Here is an 18224-nt window from a genome sequence, read left to right as displayed (position 1 = left end):
CCCTTTTCCTCCGGAGGGAAATTGGGTGAAAAGGGGGGATGTTTTGCAGTCATTAAAAATTCATTCTATTTTTAAACTAGACGCACTGCCATTTCAAAGGCTCCCTGGTGAGAAGGGGACGGGCAGCCCAGGGAAGGGAGCGCGGGGACCAGTGGGGATGCAGGAGGCGGTTTAAGGCAGCAATTGCGGCAGCAGCGGAGATGCTGCCGGCACAGGGAGGGGTCGGCTGCTTGCCAGCCCCCTCCGCGCCCTGGAAAAATAGCAAAGCTAATAACCTCAATTACAGCCCAGCCTCTCCGGGGGCAGCTGATGATGCCTTTGTTTATCTGAATCCCAACGTGAAAGCAAAGATTGTTTTCTCTCCACAGGGGCATACGTTGTACAGACGTTGGAGAAATAAGCGGTCCGTGTAAGGGAAAGAAAGGGCAGCTATACTTTCTTCCAAAATTCACCTTAGACGCTGACAGCTTTAATTCTGGCTCATTTGGGCTCCCAAATATTTTAATTTGGCAGCCAAAAGGCAATAAGTCACCTGGAAGGTGGCTATTGATATTTCAGCCTTGGCTGAAACAGGGATGGGGGTTCACCCCATCCCGCTGCGGCTGTACCACAGCCTGTGCTTCCACCCTGGCACCCAGTGCAAAAACGGGTATTACGGCTTTTTAAAGAAACTTGGAGCTGTTCGGTAACAGTATGTAGGGAATGGTTACCAAAATATTTCTTTTATGGATCTAATAGTTAGACAGGGATGCCTAGAAGGAATCGGCAGAAAGAAAACAGCCTTGCCTGTTGAGATACAGATCTGTCAAGCTGTATCTTAAAGAATATTTGAGGCTTAAGCAACTTTATTGGACTTCTTGCAATTTTCCTCCTTGGTTACAAATCTAATTGACATTCAGGAAATCTGGAAGGATCAGGTAGAGAAACCAAAACCTTCATCATCAGACATAGGGCCAGAAAATGGAGTGCACCGCATCTGTGTTGTAGAGGCAAGGTCTGCCTATATCACCATGGAAAAAATTAACTACAATAGATTTCATAAAAGACGACTGTCACTATAAAAACCTTTGTCATATTTAAGCACTGTTCCTGCTGATAAAATGAGCAATGCCTTGGTTTACGCATGGTTTCCCTCCGCATGTCACTGGACACGGAGCCCTGCAGGCTCAGCGATTCAGTTGGGTCTGCCAGATGGTCCATACGGATGGTCCCACATTGCAGCTTTAATGCAGTTTGCCGTGCTGCAACTTCATTCTCTTTTCATATGAGAAGCCATATAAGAGTAAGGCTTCTCCAGACCAGCAGACTGTGATGTTCTTCAGTTGCGTGTTCCCTTCACTCTGCCAGCACACCCAGACCCGCCACCTAAAGGTGCTCGCAGCAATATGCCTTCAGGATGCAGCTGTATAGATTTCAATGTGGGTGAACTTATGCAATGGAAGTTAAATTTTCTCAATTTCCTCACGAAACAGAGGCAATCAGCCAGCACTCATGGCCATGTCACGAGCCAAGTCTATGCCCTGTATACACACACACGAGAAACACAAGTCTTCAGATTTATGCCACAGATGAACAAAAGACATCTAATAATTCCTGGTTCCCACTCACAAACTGCTTCTTCCTGGTATAAATCAGTAAAAGTGTCCAATGCCACCCATTCTTTGGCAGCCTGAAATTGGAGGGGTTATGGACAACATGTTACCAGGATGTGTTAGATCAGGTTTACACAGATTGACTAAATCCCACCACTCCTGGCAGCAAACAAGCATAGTGAGGTTACGCTGTCAATACATTTTGCCTATGAAAAACCAGAATCTAACAAGCAATTTTACAGCTCAGGTTAGATACTCCTGCCTCAGGCAAAGAGTCAAATATTTCTTTGGCTAAGAGAGCCTTGCAATTTAACCTCTGCCTGATCTCACACGTGACCGGCTCTTAAAAAATTACAGCAGAAGAGTTGTGAAAAAAGGAGGAGGGAGTTATTGTGCCTCTGACCCTTTTTGCTCACATTAAATAACAAGACATGGAAAGGTGGAGGCTGGGGTCTGGCACAGCCGGGTTAAACCTCACCCTGGCCACATGCTGGTTTTCATTAGCCATGAAGGCACACTGGAAAATTCACAGGAACCAGTCATACAAGACTGCAAAACAAAGCAGATGTCATTGCCTTGTCCTCACTACGGAGCTGAGCATCACCCGACCGCAGGTCTCCAACCACACGGCACCGGTGCTCTTGAGGTTCTGGTACCTGCCGGTACTTGAGTCTTTACAGCCCAACACCACAGGCTGTGTCTTCTGACTTCAAATCATTTTTCCTCCTTTAAAGCCAGTAGAAGTTGAACAAAAGTAGAGCTGGAGGTTTACCTTGCATGTATTACCTGATTTTTCAGTAAAATCACAGAAACATCAAACATACGCTTAGGTTCACTAGTCAAACTCTTCCTAGACACCCTTTCTACTCCCAGAACCCCAAGTCCTCTTCTGCCCCCACACTCCTGCTGAAGCACTTGCTATTCCTGCCACATTTTGGCACAGTAATGACAACTGTGATATTAATGTCCCAGGCAAAGGCAGCCAGAGCAGCAGAATAGTAGTTGTGATAGAAAAACTGAAAGAAAAGCTGGGTTTTGTTTGTGTGGTTTTTTAACTAAATCATCCAAGGAACATCAAGGCCAATAGAGGAAATGGTGCTACACCACCCAGTGCTGTGATGCGAATACTGGTGTTACTGGTGCCAGAGGGAGATCTGACCTTAATGTATGAAAACTGAATGGATAACTAAGTGCCCCATAACTCCAAATTTAAATTGCTCTGTGCTTAAAAATAAGGTTCAGCTAAATGTCAACATCCCAGCTTAATGAACATAATAAATTGTGCTTCAATTTTTAAGCTTAGGGAAATTACAGACAGTAAAGGATGCTCCCTTCCCCCATCCCGTAAGATGGGAAGGGAAGAAAGCAGAGGGGACAGTGTGGATGCTGTTGATGTTTTTGGGAGATCTGTGGGCTCGAGGTTGATCAGCAGTTGACAGTGTCCTTTCTGTGTCAGGAGAAGATAAGCCGGGAGCAGAACACTGCAGGCAGCCGATAGCAACAATTCCCACATCAAGGCTCGTGGGGGCTGAGGATGCAGAGCAGGAAAAATTTCCCAGAGAAAATGACTTGTGATGCTGAATGGTTCTGAAGTTTGTGAAAAGTGCCTTGAGCCCACTAAATAAAAACACGTCACTGAAATCATCTTCTCATTCCTACAGAAAACAGCTTTGTTTTAAATAAATAGAAAGCAGTATCTCCCAAATTCAAGCCCAGATACATTTCAAATATAATTAAATTTGCCAAGTAACTACTCCTCAGCCATCACTTACAACCCTAACTACTTAAAAACACAAGTTTATTCTTGAAAAACATCATAAAGCTTGCACTGCCTCCCTATACACTCCTCTACATCAATAAAGGGACACAAACTTCATTAAAACAACAAAAAAAACCCCAGTTTTAAAACAAAGCAGTCACGCATGAACTGTCTGGACGTTTACATGGGAGTGTGGGTGGCTGTAAGGACCTATAGGTATTTGTATTTTTTTAGCTTCTTTTAAAAACAAAAAAGCTTCAGTGTGAAGTTTAAAAGTAAAATCAAGCAGTTCATTTGTAGACCCACACCACTGTACAGGGCTGCAGAGAACATGCTGGTAGTTTCCAGATGACTGTGAAGGTCTCTATCACTTTTTGTGTTTTGTTTTTTTTTTCCAAGGATGCTGTACACGTTATTGCATTTTATCACAGTCCAGAAAGTTGAACCAAAGCTGGTGGCCCTTTATATACACACACACTCCTACAAAATATCTTATCTTCACTCACCAAAATACACCAAAGGAATATTATTATCCTGTTCTACACATGGTATCAGAGGTGCTGAGAGGGTCAGCGATGTGTTCAAGGTTGGAACGATGTTTATAATAAAACAAAACAAAGTCCAACCCTTGCAACCCGTCAGCCTCATCCCATTCACTCAGCACACGGCTCTCCTCCCCTTGCCCTCCCATGTCCTTGTCTCCTCCCACGTCCTCCTGGGCTCTAAGCTATGTCGGGTTCGGGTTCTTCCCCTTCCTTTGACTTGGTATTTCTGAGTTTTTCAAGGAAAGCAACAATTCAGACAATTCAAGTCCTAGCCCCGCAGAGTGCTCTGGAGCAAAGGCACCAGCTCAGCACCGCAGACTGGGGAGAGACAGGTAACTCGGGAAGGGGTTTGATCGACCCCAGAGATGTAACTGCTCTCCTGCATCCAACAAGCTCATCTGCTCTTCACCACCAACAAAAGGATGAAGAAGGAGCCCTTGCAGCTCCTCGGTCACACAAAGTACTGCAAACTCTCAGTTGTTAAGGAAAATAAAGAGACAGAGAGTTTCCAAGCCTCACGCAGGACCAGTCTCCCCCAGGCAGCTGGGCAGTGGAGGTGCTCGGCGTTTCAGACAGACCATCCAACTCATTTCTGTCTAATAGCCCTATAATTTAGATATCAAGCCCAGGCCAATGAGGGCTCAGCAGCCACAATCACTGTGTTTTTAGCCATCCAACCTAGCACAGAAACCCTTCTGTAATCCCCTTTTCCTAGCACATTATCTTTAATCACAGGCATAATAGAGCTTCAATTTGAGCCCTCAGCTGCATTTTCTTCCTTATTATTCACAGTGCTGTATTTTCCTCAGCAATAAACAATTTTCCCCCATTCCATTTTGCATTGATCTGCCTCAAAGTTCAAAGAGAGTCTTTTAAGGTTTTTGTAGCTCTGCGTGGAAGCTCCTGGCCAGTAATGAAGATAGAAACTCAGGGCTTTTACCCAGAAAATTGAATTGCACAAAGCAACTGCCAGGAAAGCACCCGCTTTCTTTGTTCTCCTTCAGATAACATCCCTGGAAATTTGACAATTATTTGCAGCCATTTGCCAGCACCTTTTTTTCATCCAAAAGCCCAAATCCCACTGTCAAGGCTGGCTCCAGCGTGTGCACTGGCTGCTCAGTCCGTCCCACTCCCAGAGCAATGCGTCCACCTAAAGGCTGTGTTACCAGAGGTCTGCGCTTCCTCTCCTTCCTCTGGTACCTTCTTCAGCACTTTCTGAACAAGCAACCTCTTTAAATTATATCAGTAGTCTCAACTGTTTAAAAAGAAAGTTGCCAAAACATGAAATTAATCCAGGCTGTGTAAATACACAGTTTCCCCTTAATTGACTCTTTAAATGCACCTGTGTCAATGCAGGCACCCCAGCGAGGTATCAGCTTGCAAGACTGAAAGGTCTGTTCCCCCCTAGAGGCATCTGGGCTAACATTTCATAAATTACAATCATGTTTTCCTTTTCTGTTAATATTTTCATTCCAAAGGTCATTTACCACACACACACACACACATATAAAACAGGAGAAGGTGATGGAAGCTGCTTGATACCCAGACTTGGGAATCACAGTTGCTCCATTAGTGATGCAAATCTACAACCTTACTACAAAAATATATCTGTCTAGGAGGACAGGCTGAGAGAGTTGGGGGTGTTCAGTCTGGAGAAGAGGCTCCAGGGAGACCTTATAGCAGCTTCCAATACCTAAAGGGGGCCTATAGGAGAGATGGGGAGGGACTCTTGATCAGGGAGGAGAGCCATAGGACAAGGGGTAACGGTTATAAACTGAAAGAGGGGAGATTTAGATTAGGTATTAGGAAGAAATTCTTTCCTGTGAGGGTGATGAGACCCTGGCCCAGGTTGCCCAGAGAAGCTGTGGCTGCCCTGTCCCTGGAGGGGCTCAAGGCCAGGTTGGATGGGGCTTTGAGCAACCTGGTCTAGTGGGAGGTGTCCCTGCCCATGGCAGGGGGTGGGACTGGATGGTCTTTAAGGTCCCTTCCAACCCAAACCACTCTATGATTCTATATATATTTCATAGAATCATAGAATCATAGAATGGCTAGAGTTGGAAAGGACCTTAAAGATCATCTAGTTCCAACCCCCCTGCCATGGGCAGGGACACCTCTCACTAGAGCAGGTTGCTTAAAGCCCCATCCAGCCTGGCCTTGAACACTTCCAGGGATGGGGCATCCACAACTTCCCTGGGCAACCTGTTCCAGTGCCTCACCACCCTCACTGTAAAGAATTTCTTCCTTATATCTAATCTAAATCTCTTCTCTTCCAATTTAAAACCATTGCCCCTTGTCCTGTCACCACTCTTCCTGACAAAGAGTCCCTCTTCAGCTCTTCTGTAGGCTCCCTTCAGGTATTGATAGGCTGTTATAAGGTCTCCCCGGAGCCTTCTCTTCTCCAGGCTGAACAACCCCAGCTCTCTCAGTCTGTCTTCATAGGAGAGGTGCTCCATCCCTCTGATCATCCTCGTGGCCCTCCGCTGGACCCGTTCCAACAGGTCCATGTCCTTTCTGTGTTGAGGACTCCAAAGCTGGACACAGTACTCCAGGAGGGGTCTCACGAGCGCAGAGTAGAGGGGCAGAATCACCTCGCGAGACCTGCTGGCCACACTTCTCCTGATGCAGCCCAGGACACGGTTGGCTCTCTGGGCTGCCAGTGCACACTGCCTGCTCATGTTGAGCTTCTCATCCATAAGCACTCCCAAGTCCTTCTCCTTGGGGCTGCTCTCCAGCCATTCTCCACCCAACTTGTATTTGTGCCTGGGGTTGCCACGTCCCAGGTGCAGGACCCTGCACTTGGCTTGGTTGAACTTCATGCAATTTGCACGAGCCCACCTCTCCAGCCTGTCTAGGTCCCTCTGGATGGCATCCCTTCCCTCCAGCGTGTCAACTGCGCCACCGAGCTTGGTGTCATCAGCAAACTTGCTGAGGGTGCACTCTATCCCACTGTCCATGTCACCGACAAAGATGTTAAACAGTACTGGTCCCAGTACCGACCCCTGCGGAACACCACTCGTTACTGGCCGCCACCTGGACATTGAGCCATTGATTGTAACCCTTTGGATGCGGCCATCCAGCCAGTTCCCTATCCACCGAGATATTTGTCCACTGAAGAGATTAGATTACCTTTTCTGAAGAGGGGTGCTTGAATTGGGCACCTTCACCCTACGCTAATGCAACCAACCTGCAGTCACCAGCCTTGGAGAAGGCACAGCTGCAGCCAGTCTTGCTCAGGAGGGTCACACAAGGTGATGTCTCTTCTTCCCTGGGGAGCAGAAAAGACCAGGGCAAACAGCAGCCGTGGATCAGCACCAAAAGTGGGACCCCAGAGGTGACCAGGGTACCAAGGGTGATCTATTGCCCCGGTATGAACTGGGGTCTCTGGCAAGGGGTGCTCAAGCCCAGAAAACCAGGCACTGCCTGAGCAGCATTGGGGTGAAGAGAACATGGTTTAAACACGCAGATCCAAAAGCCTTCCAAGAATGGTTAATTCACCTTCTGAAATATTTAAGGAACTTAACATTTTCCCTTACTATTATCATATTAGCCTGAGAAGGTTTGTGCGCCCCATCCTAGAGGACATCAGAAGCTTAATATTAATTAAATAGCAGATTTAAGGTTATTTCTCATAATCACTGCTGTGATCTGAATTATTGCGTGATGATATTCCACTTTTGCCCGCTCGCCGCTTTTGATTGATTATTTGCATTTGCTGGTTTATAAGGGGCATGTATTGCTTCAAACAGAGGCATCTTTTTTGATTCTAACTGCATTTCATTCTCTGGTCAGATGATGGATTGGACTTCCGAGCATACCATAAACACCAGCCCGCTCCTGCCAGCCTGATATGTATCTATATTCCATATTCACTCTTCAGTGTATCCTGTATTCAATCATCCTTATATTCATTTCTCCTGATATTATTATTATTAGCCTTGGGGAGCTTGTTTTATAGGCTATTTAGTTTGAATTAAGCATGTATGTCAGTCACTTCTTGTTTCTAAAAGAATACAGATGATAAATGGTACGATTTATGGCTAGACTCAGCTTTGGACTAGTTTCCATCTTCACCTATATCTAAGTATTATTACTATTGGTAAAACAACTGCCAGATTCTTTGTCAAAACCTTCCCTGCTTGCATTTTCACAGGCTTTTTAGTGGATTCATTAGTCACAATTGGAAATTGCTTTTTCTATCAACTTTCTTGTTTAATCGGATGTGGTCTCGAGGGAAAAAGGTCTTTTGCCATTTTTTTCCCCCGTAAGGCTCACTGCTACTTCCCAAAAATAAATTCAAGGATTGATCAAGATATTGATTATATTTCAACCGTGTTTCATCTTCATTTTAAGCTGTTTATACGTTAAGACTTATTGAAATTTTAATTATTTTTTTTTTAATTAACACACCTGGTCATCTATAGAAACAAGTGAATGTGTTGACACTTACTTTGGATAACGAGATCAAATGAGAGTACTGTTAGTGTAAATTGATATGCACAGAGAGTCAAAAGACCACATGTGCGTGTTATAATGAAATATTCAGACGTTCCCCCACGCTCCTCTTGATGCAGCTTCGTTAGATTTTAATGCTTTATCCCCTTCCCACGAGTTTTGTAGCAAAGCATGCCTCAGATGACACGATGCTCAAATTGTTCCCCATCATCCCGTGCTTTCGCCGCCCACAAATGACTCATGGAACGGTCTCCGGGGATTTCTTGAGTAGCTGCCACCCTTTGCGAGGGAGGGGAGCACGCTGTTGCCTGTGGCTCCACGTCCCTTGGGAGCAGGAGTGAGTCACCGTACCCTAGTTTGGCTTAAAGCCCACAGATCCCTCAAACGCTACTGAATGGTCACGTTGCAGACGGAGATCATGGGAATGTCCCTCCTCTGCTCTTTCCCTGGTTACTACCCAAAGCCAATGACTTCTATTTACCGTTATATTTATTCATAACAGATATTTACTATCTATTTATTCATATAAAGTTTGTCAGGGTGCTAGCCATGGGGTTTCTTGTGTCTTTTTGCCTCAGGTTTCCAACTCATACTAAAATTACAACAATGCATTTACAACACACCCACTTTCTGGAGGCATCTGCTGTAACGTGACAGCCCTTTGACTTCAGCAGCTCAAGCCGGTGCCATCGTGTCACATTCTATCGGACAAAGCTAGACATTAGTCGGCCACGGATCTCTGGGAACAGAAGTGAGCAGCCTAATGCACAGAAGCGGATTATGAAACTATTTTGTCACATCTGCACTGGAAGATTAAAAGCTGTCAAATGATTATCATCATGGAAATGGGTTCTCGAGCAAGGTGAAGATTGGAAACAGCTGGCCACCACCAGAGCCGAACACTGTTAAAACCGGCAGACTATCTGCTTTCTTTATCATTTTTACATACACTTCCAGCTACCTGACCAGAGATTAAGGCAGGGAAGCCTTAAATCGGGTACAATTTTTCAGACAGAAGTTTTCTTCAGCCTTCAGTATGGAGTAGACAGGATATTTGGGGAGGAAAAACAGACAAAGAAGTCCTATCCCTCCAAATCTGGTCAGAAAGCAAAGCATGTGTGAGCCAAAACATGAACAGAAGAGAAAAACATCAGCACCCAGAACCAGAGGCTGTGCCTGAAAATACTACAAACAATTTAAATGACAATTTTTTCTCTCTCCCACTCTGTAAGTAGCATATCTAAGCAAAATGAATGCCCACACGCTGGCAGAGTGCCTTCAAATCAAAGGGATAAAAAAAAGCAGGTAAGCAGCAGTCAGCAATGCACGCTGCCGGTCACCTGATGGAACAGTGGGCATCCCTTCGTGACACGCTGCGATGCGACCCTTGGACCACGCCGGGGACTTAGTCAATGCCCCTGCAGCCAAATTCATCAAGGGATGACTCAGAAATGGCTCTGAAAGCAGAGACATCCTTGCGGATAGGACTGCGGGAGGACGCGGCATAACACATTCTCTCCATTTAATCCTTGCCAGTGCAAGCAGGCTGTGGGACTCAATTTATTATGGTAGCTTTAAAGAAAGGAAAATCCTTCAGCCACCAGAGAAGCAATATTTGTCCCTGTGTACTGCATCTTGCTGTAGATATTCACATGTGCCCATGCCCAAGACGGTGTGGGCAGAGCAGAAGGAACCATGTGCCCGGAGCGGGAGGATGCGAGTGAAGATGAATTCTGTTTCTGTCTCATTAGCCTGCCAGCTGCAGCGCTCTGATGGCAGAGACACTCGCCAAGAGTCCTGATGCACCAGGTCACAGAGATCATGGGCTTCAGGACAGAGGGGAGGAAGAAGGCGGGGCGGGAAGATATTTTTATGCCTGACCTTTCTCAGAAGGTCAGGGGTTAGGGGTTTGTCTCTTTAAAGATCCAGGTCTTGAACTCAGAAACAGCCTTACTGAAATGCTACAGCACCGAGAGATGGCATCTGGAGGTACCCATGCTCGTGGGGGAATGACACACCAAGTGTCACAGGCAGATCACTGTCCAGTATAAAAATCATTATTTGGGATAACATAGATTAAAGTCATGAACAGGCAGCAACGCACATAACTAGAATTTCTCATTAGCTCTTATGGACATATTTTTGGATTTGGTTGTACCATTGTCTGCACCACCACTGGAGACAGTGCCATCCTGGCCACCATTGAAGCCCCTCTTTCAAATAAGAAACTCCACATGTAAGGTCATCAGCAAATGAAAGACCCTAAGATTTAGGTGCAGCTTTTTCTGCCAAGCTGGAGAAGGGGAAGGTCTTTGTGGGAAGCCTGTTCAGAAACAGTACATCTACCCAGGACCCACAGCCTGCTCTTGTGAGCTTTATTTGAAGTACACAGATACATAAAACATCTCATGAATTCCTGGGGATTCACAGTGGGAGCTTCTAATAAGTGAGCACTCAGGAACATTATTAAAAAGTTAGGACTCTTAAATAAACATTCATGCTGGGCACCTGATTTATAAATTTTCTGTTCAACCAAAGTAAAAGCAGAGGCAGCTCACCCCCGCAGCCAGCCACAGCGAAACCTCCCAGCCGGGTTCATAACACATGGCAGGAGCAACCTGCCTGCTCAACGACTCACAGAAGCTATTCAATGGATGTGTCTTAAATATTAGTCAGATAGATAACACTTTAATCAAGGTTAATATTTTGGTCAGCAAGGAACAATCCGAGGAGAGGAGAGGTCAGGTCCAAGGAATAATCTGAAAGGAAACTTCACCAACAGAAGCCAGTTTCTCAATCCCTGTGTATTAACAACAATGGTTATTCCAACTTTTTGAAGCTTATTTACATTTTTAACCTGCTACCCTAGACGTGGTAGATGCAGAAGACAAGACCGTCCTGGGATGGAGAGCCCAAAGTTTCCATAGTGGAGCAGGGCATAATGCAAATCAGTTCAGCTTGGTTCTTCAGCACGCTCCGTGCTTCAGAGGGGGATAATACAACTTAAAACCATCAACATCCCTGCTTGAATATCCATAGAGGGAATCAGGAGATGGGTGGATGTTGTTACACATTCCAGTTGACCTGCTTAGTGTCCCATGTGGTTTGTAAAAGGTGTTTTCAACAAATAGTATTAACTCGCTTTGTTTCGTACAAGATACTGATTTCCAATATTTTTAACAAGTCCTTTGAAACACCCTGTGATGTGTGTATTTATTGCTTGACTAGGTCTGAGGTCTCAGGTGCAAACCACTGCCTGGGGCTACACGCTTCTCTCCACCATGAACTCCATTAAAGGAAAAAAACAGACAGATAGGCAGAAGGTTTTACTGTTACAAGAAAGAAAACCAAGACAGAGGAGCAGAATTTTCTCTTTTCCCATAACCATCTCCAAATGTTCACTTGCTGCCAATAGTTCAGCAGGAAAATATTGATTGTAAGAAGATTCAGTTTCTCGAGTGAGCCTTAAATTTGGCAGACCTAAAAGCCACATTATTCTCTGCACTCCCGACTGAACTTGCCTGTGTTCTTTTCTTTGAAATGAGCTCTCTCCCATGCAAAATCTGCCACACTGCCTTATTTATTATTGACCCGTCACAGTTTGGAAACAGAGCTTAAAATAAATGAGCCTGAATGCCATGGCTGTAGAGTTATTAAATTGCCTGGCATTGAGGAAATTGCTTTTCATAAACATCCTGAGCTCCTATGTTTTTTTTTTCTTAAAGTGTTTAATACAGTGAGAGTCCAAGTTAATCTGAATCAGTCTGCAAACTGAATTGCTAATGACAAGGGAAGATGTATTATTGTTCAATATTGAAAAACTGAAGTTAGAGGACAGAGCAAAAGAAGGAGTTTCACAATACACAAATCATATTCTTTCTACTCACTGTCACTTGATGCACCAGCTGATCAGCGAAAGAAAACGCTTCCATCTTCTCAGCAGGCGAGAGCACATCGAGGGTGTTCGCTTCAGGTCTCCTCCATCACGGATCCTGAGTCTCACCGCCAATACCCACGCCCTTTGCCATTATCTGCATTCCTGCCAATACAGATGTTAACTGGTGAACAACAACAAAATGTAACGGTGATTTCCACATTACTGTACACAGCCTCAGAGCCTACAATAAATATTCTGTAGTAGTTAATTCCCTATTTAATCTCTTCCCTCGGTAGCACTTAGGCATGCCCAGTCTTAGGCGCCCAGAGAGGGGTGTACAAGGGTGGGTGCTCCAGTCCATGTGAATTTGCTGGGAAAGCCAGATACACTGCCAGATGAACAGCACACGGACAAAATGATTCCCTGCACCTAGTCACCAAAACTGGACAGATTCATTTGGGACACCCACATGATGTCTCAGCAGCCCAGTTCCCCTCCGGGGTGGATCGCCTCTACCCTGCCGCTGTTATCACACAATATTTACCAAAGCTGAAGATTTAAAAGCTCTTTGCGCCCCTTGTGTGTGAAACAGCTAAAGCTGCAGCAGGACAGGGAGACGATGGGATGCCCTGTCCTACCTGTGCACTTGGAAATCCCACTCCTCAGTGCTGGAACTCGTTTCTTACTTGTGCCACCTAATCTTGTTACCCTTCAAAACCATCCTGGACAGTCTCTGCCCACCTCAATCTCACCACTTAGTATTCCAGACAAGAACCGGGTTGGTGAATCCATTTCCTACCCATTCACCCAACTGTCCTTAACAGCCTCACAGGTACCACAGATTTGAAGGGGCTCTAAAGCCTGACCACTTCCCCAGCCTGAGATGAAGCAGCAGAACCCCCACCTCTTCTGCACCTTACTCCCCAAACAGGGCTCGGAGGGAAGAGGGAACACGGTCACCCTTCTCATCGGTAATAATCAACATGATACGAGGGAGGGCTCCCTGGAGATGCCTTTACATCAGGTCTGAAAGCAGCAATGAATTTCCAGTCCTTACCCCATATTGAGGATGTCCCAGCAGGACAAAGGGATGAAAAACAGCAGCTGAAAACACAAACAAAATACAGAGTGTCCCAGGTTCATTTAACCTGTGAGTTTGCACCTACACGATGCTGAAGTGAGGCCACCACCGCCTGCCATCTCTTTACGAGATGCAAAACCTAAGTGAATCCTTCATCAGTAATGAATTCCTGTTTGCAGTGCCTCTAAATTGAAGAAAATGAGTATTTCTTTTTCCTCTCGGAAAAGCAGCGCGGTACCCCAATCGGGGTTGCTACGCAACCACCTCCTGCACATGGCTGATAACACTCACGGCATTATTTCCCCGCCTGACTGCACCGTCAGAACAAAGCCCGGCTAATGAAGCTTTCAAATGCTCTCGGTTCTGCTTTTGATGGTTCAACACGGGTTTTCCTTGCATGTATGTGACAGTTACAGCAGCAACTCGACGTCCCCTCCAGCCAGGGATGTCTCCGGAGCTGGACGGAGGAAACGCCTGATGGAGAGCGATGAACATGAGCAGAGGAGAGTGGCAAAATAGCCAAAAGATGCAACCAGCCTCCAAAACAGAGGGCAGCCACGCACAGAACAAGGCAGCAATGACGAGGCCCTACAAAACATAGAGCCATCGGGATTACAGATTAAGCCAGGTATCCTCCGGTGCCCATTTATCCATCAGACGTAACACCCTTATCACAGTGTAGCCAGTGCCCGCCTGCCCGTGGGTGCAGGTACAGCGAGGATTAACCCCCACACCAGCATACCTAAACAGGGACAGGACGAAGACGACTCTCCAGGTTAAGCAGGTCCCGTCCCTCGAAGCACTTAGAGATTTTTATTTTTAAATGATCTGTCGAAATAAATTTCCCTGTGATTTTCTCACACCGCATGTGTAAGCAAACCCCTTTTCTGCTAGATTAGTAGGTGTACCAGTAACCACACCATTGGCAAGAAGCATCAGCTTCCCCCACAGACATCTTTGTGAGAGCAACCAGCTGATGCTGAAGCAGCCCCCTTTTGTAACTGGGAGAGCCTCTCCCTCCATCACTGCCAGATCTGCCCTTCATGGATTCCATCACAGGGACAGCCCCATTTCTCAGAGAAGACACGTAGTTACCACCCTCCTCATCTTCATGCTGATGGCCAGAGCTGGTTTCTTCTTCCATAGCAGCTCTACCCTTTACCAGTTCATTTCACAGGACAGCAGAGTACAGTGAAATGGAGAGCACTGGCCCTCCAGTACCTTGTCTACTTAACGGGATGACCTTAAATACATGTGCAGATGCCACACAATCCTGGAGTGACAAGGCAGTGAGAAGGGGCTGACAGCACACGCAGTGCGAGCTTGCCAGGGTGCACAGACATACCTCAAGAGCTTAAAAGAGGGACAAATCCCAGCAGCCAAATGCTTTCTAGACAGCACACGGCTCTAAGAGTTGTTTTCATTAGGAAACTCCCATGAACTAAGTCAGGGCAGGAATCCAAAGCCCAGTGACTGTTCTTTACCCTGTGCTGTTTCACCCGCTGGGGACAGGGAAGGTGCAGCCTGAGAGATGCCAGCATAAGGCAGGTGCCTGTCCAGAAATCTGGAGAAGAAATCTATCCAGAAATTCTGGAGAAGAGGAGAAGGCTGAGGGGGGATCTGATCAATGCCTATAAATACTTAAAGGGTGGGTGTCAGGAGGATGGGGACGGTCTTTTTTCAGTGGTGCCCAGTGACAGGACAAGGTAACGGGCACAAAGTTGAACGTAAGAAGTTCCATTTAACATGAGGAGGAACTTCACTTCACTTCTTCACTTTGAACTTGGCAGAGCCCTAGAACAGGCTGCCCAGAGAGGTGGTGGAGTCTCCTTCTCTGGAGACATTCAAAACCCGCCTGGACATGGTCCTGTGCAACCTGCTCTAGGTGGACCTGCTTTGGCAGGGGGGTTGGACTGGATGATCTCCAGAGGTCCCTGCCGATCCCACATCATTCTGTGATTCTGTGAAATCCAGGGCAAAACTGCAGCTGCAGAAGTTATTTAACCTCCTTTCCTTCATGCACAACTGCTGGCAGGTACCGGTTACCTGGAAGAAGAACTGGGGGCAAATTCTTCCCCCAGCAGGGAGGTGGGAGGACTGACTGGGGCTGGAAGCACATCCACCCTTGGACAGCAAAGCAGCAGGAAGAGCAGCAGCTGGGGAGCTGGAGAGGGCAACATCTGCCAGCCATAAGACAACCCGAGGGGTGAATCTTGCTCTCCAAGACGTACGTTCCACAAACAATCAGACAGGAGCGACAAGAGAGCGCAGCACCCCAGGGATCCAGCCCATCCCTGCTCCAGGTTTAGGTTATAATAAACCAACCCACCTGGTTACTCACCCGCCGGGACTCTGCCTTGCTGGGCACAGCCGAAGAAAGGACAGCATAAGTGCCTTTTGTTGGAGACAAAATTACCCAACAAGAGACAATTATGTGGCATTACCATTAAAAGCAGCGTGTAAAAAAAAAAAAAAAAAAAAAGCAGGGAAAAAAAAAAGGCTTTAAGCCTGTGTATCCTGATGTCTACAAACCCCTTTCTCTGCCTCGGTACTAAATAGGTCTCATTTAGCCCATTTGTCCTGTCCCAGCCAGGCAAAGTGAAAGTAGGGTTGATCGATTTGTTAATTACAGTAATTTTGTCTTAAATACAGACAGCTGAGTGTTCATCAAGTCACAAATTCGCCTGTTACTGAGAGACCTCCTCCCTGCTAAATAATTAGGGATAATAAGTGGCTCATAATAAATGCAACCCACAACAACGTGCTCCGAGAGCGCAGCGCAGAATCAGGAGGGCTATTAGGGAACCCCCAGGTCTATTTCTCCTTTTGAAGACAACAATGCAATATCTTTAATTGTCTCTCTTGAAACCCTGAGCCAGCTCTGCTGGTTTGTTTTAAGTGAAAGGCAATTATTCCACTTTCTGACTGCCTCTTGTGTCCAGAGAAGGCTTAACTACAGTCATCAGCACAGAGAAGAGCACCTTTCTCCAGCTGCTCTGACGCGGCACATACAGAGAGCTGAGAGGGGAGGTAACACAGGTGGGTTACGCATAACCTCGCTCCTCCAGACTCTGAAAACTCTGGCTAAGGCTCAAAAGATTCCGTTTCAACCCAAGCCACAAGCTGTCCATGCACAGCTTGGAGCATCCATCCACACACGTGGACCAACACAAAGTACGTTGTTTACGGAAGGCTCAGGTCACCCCCTCGGCACGGAAAGGGCCGGATGGAGAAAGCTGAAAGTGAGGGAAACCAGCCTTCATTTTTCAGCCTGGAAAGGATGGGGAACCACTGGAGCAGGTTTCTACCGGAGCCTGTATCCAGGTTTGGGATGAGCAAGGAGAGGACAGCAGATCTCATGTGCATCTGCATCTCTTCCAAACCCTACAAAACAAGCAAAAAACCTAAACAATCCTCACAGGTACACCTACACCTTCCATTTCTGTTAGTATTTTTCCTCTTTTCCTCCTTTATCACAGAATCACAGAATCTTAGTGGTTGGAAGGGACCTTTGAGATATCCCCTAATTAATTACTCCTTTGACTTCTCCAGCCTGGAAAGAGGCTCAGATCAGTGTAAACATCACTCCAAGTTCCCTTCCAAGATTAAGGATAAAAGGAATTCCTCCCCCCCCATTCTTTAGAGCAGCCCTTGGACAGAGTTAGATAACAGAACACAGGGTGGGGGAGAAAGCTGCAATCCCCTGCCCAGCGGATCCTGCCAGGTCCAGGTGCCAGGGAGAAGCTCCTTGGCAGGTGAGGTCACCCCTTCCCCTGGACAAGGAGGAACAGGGAGGGGACAGCCCATGCAAAGCTGCTTTGAGAAAGAAAATGATTGTCACCGCACACAAAAAAGTAGGGGTAGAGATGGCTGGGGAAGACCACAGGAACTGATCCTACCACGACCATTTCCCAGCTGGTAAGTCAGTGCAGCTGCACATTTTCTTTTCAAGCAACTTAAAATACTGAAGTACAGCCTCTTATTTTCTCCCCCCAAAATGAAAACATATCCAACCCTCATGTGCAATCAAGACCAGACAGGATTTGAAAAGTACTTTAAAGTTTCATTCTCTCAGCATAAAAACCCACAAATGTCATTTGTCTTGTTTTCAACACTGGGGAGTGCACTAGAGGAAAGAACTACTTAATCAAATGCAACTGTATTTTGTTTACAGCAGTATTTGCCATCATTTACTTACTTTGTTCCAGGAAGCGTATTTAGTTGTTTTCCTACAGCGTTTCCCTCCAAAGGTTGAAGCTTCATTTGTTCTTATGAAGACCCTGTATTTCTGCAAAGACTTCCCCCCCCCCCCAAACAAATTATTTATTTTTTTTAGTATGTGTTATTTCAGTTCCCCTTCATCCACAAATCCGTTTAATCAGCATTTGCAAGATTCTTTTATGCCACGTCCTGTTATCTCAGCACACCCGTCTTGAAGTTGCATCCAGAATAAATACCGGGCTGTTGTTGGGAGCAGGGGAGATAGTGGTGTAATGATCAATCAAAAAATGCCCTTGGGGATGGGAGAGATTAGCACTTTGATACTACTGAAGATGAATGGGTGAAATGAGTTTGATAAACTGGTGTTTTCCTCAGATAATTGCTCTGAAAGCTTTCTAAAGCTGCTTGGATCCTCCTCCTTTTGCCTTTGTTTCTGCATAGGGGAGCAAGTCCTGCTTTTCTCTCAGTAGCACTGGACAGGCTGCTGCTCTTACTGGTTTTTAAGCAAATAGCAGTGGATTTATGCCACATTTCATCACTGACTGCTGAACACTAAAATATTAGTCATAATTTTACCAGAGATTCAGGCTGGATTCCTGTTATTCTTGGCCAACTTGGCTAGTCCTGCCAGCATGTACGTCACCAAGCACGGGACTGAGGAGGTGGGAAGGGGACTTCTCATGGGACATGGCCACCT

Source organism: Numenius arquata, chromosome 12 (genome assembly GCF_964106895.1).
Source record: "Numenius arquata chromosome 12, bNumArq3.hap1.1, whole genome shotgun sequence".
In the NCBI taxonomy this organism is placed as follows: Eukaryota; Metazoa; Chordata; class Aves; order Charadriiformes; family Scolopacidae; genus Numenius; species Numenius arquata.
This window is presented reverse-complemented; position numbering follows the sequence as displayed.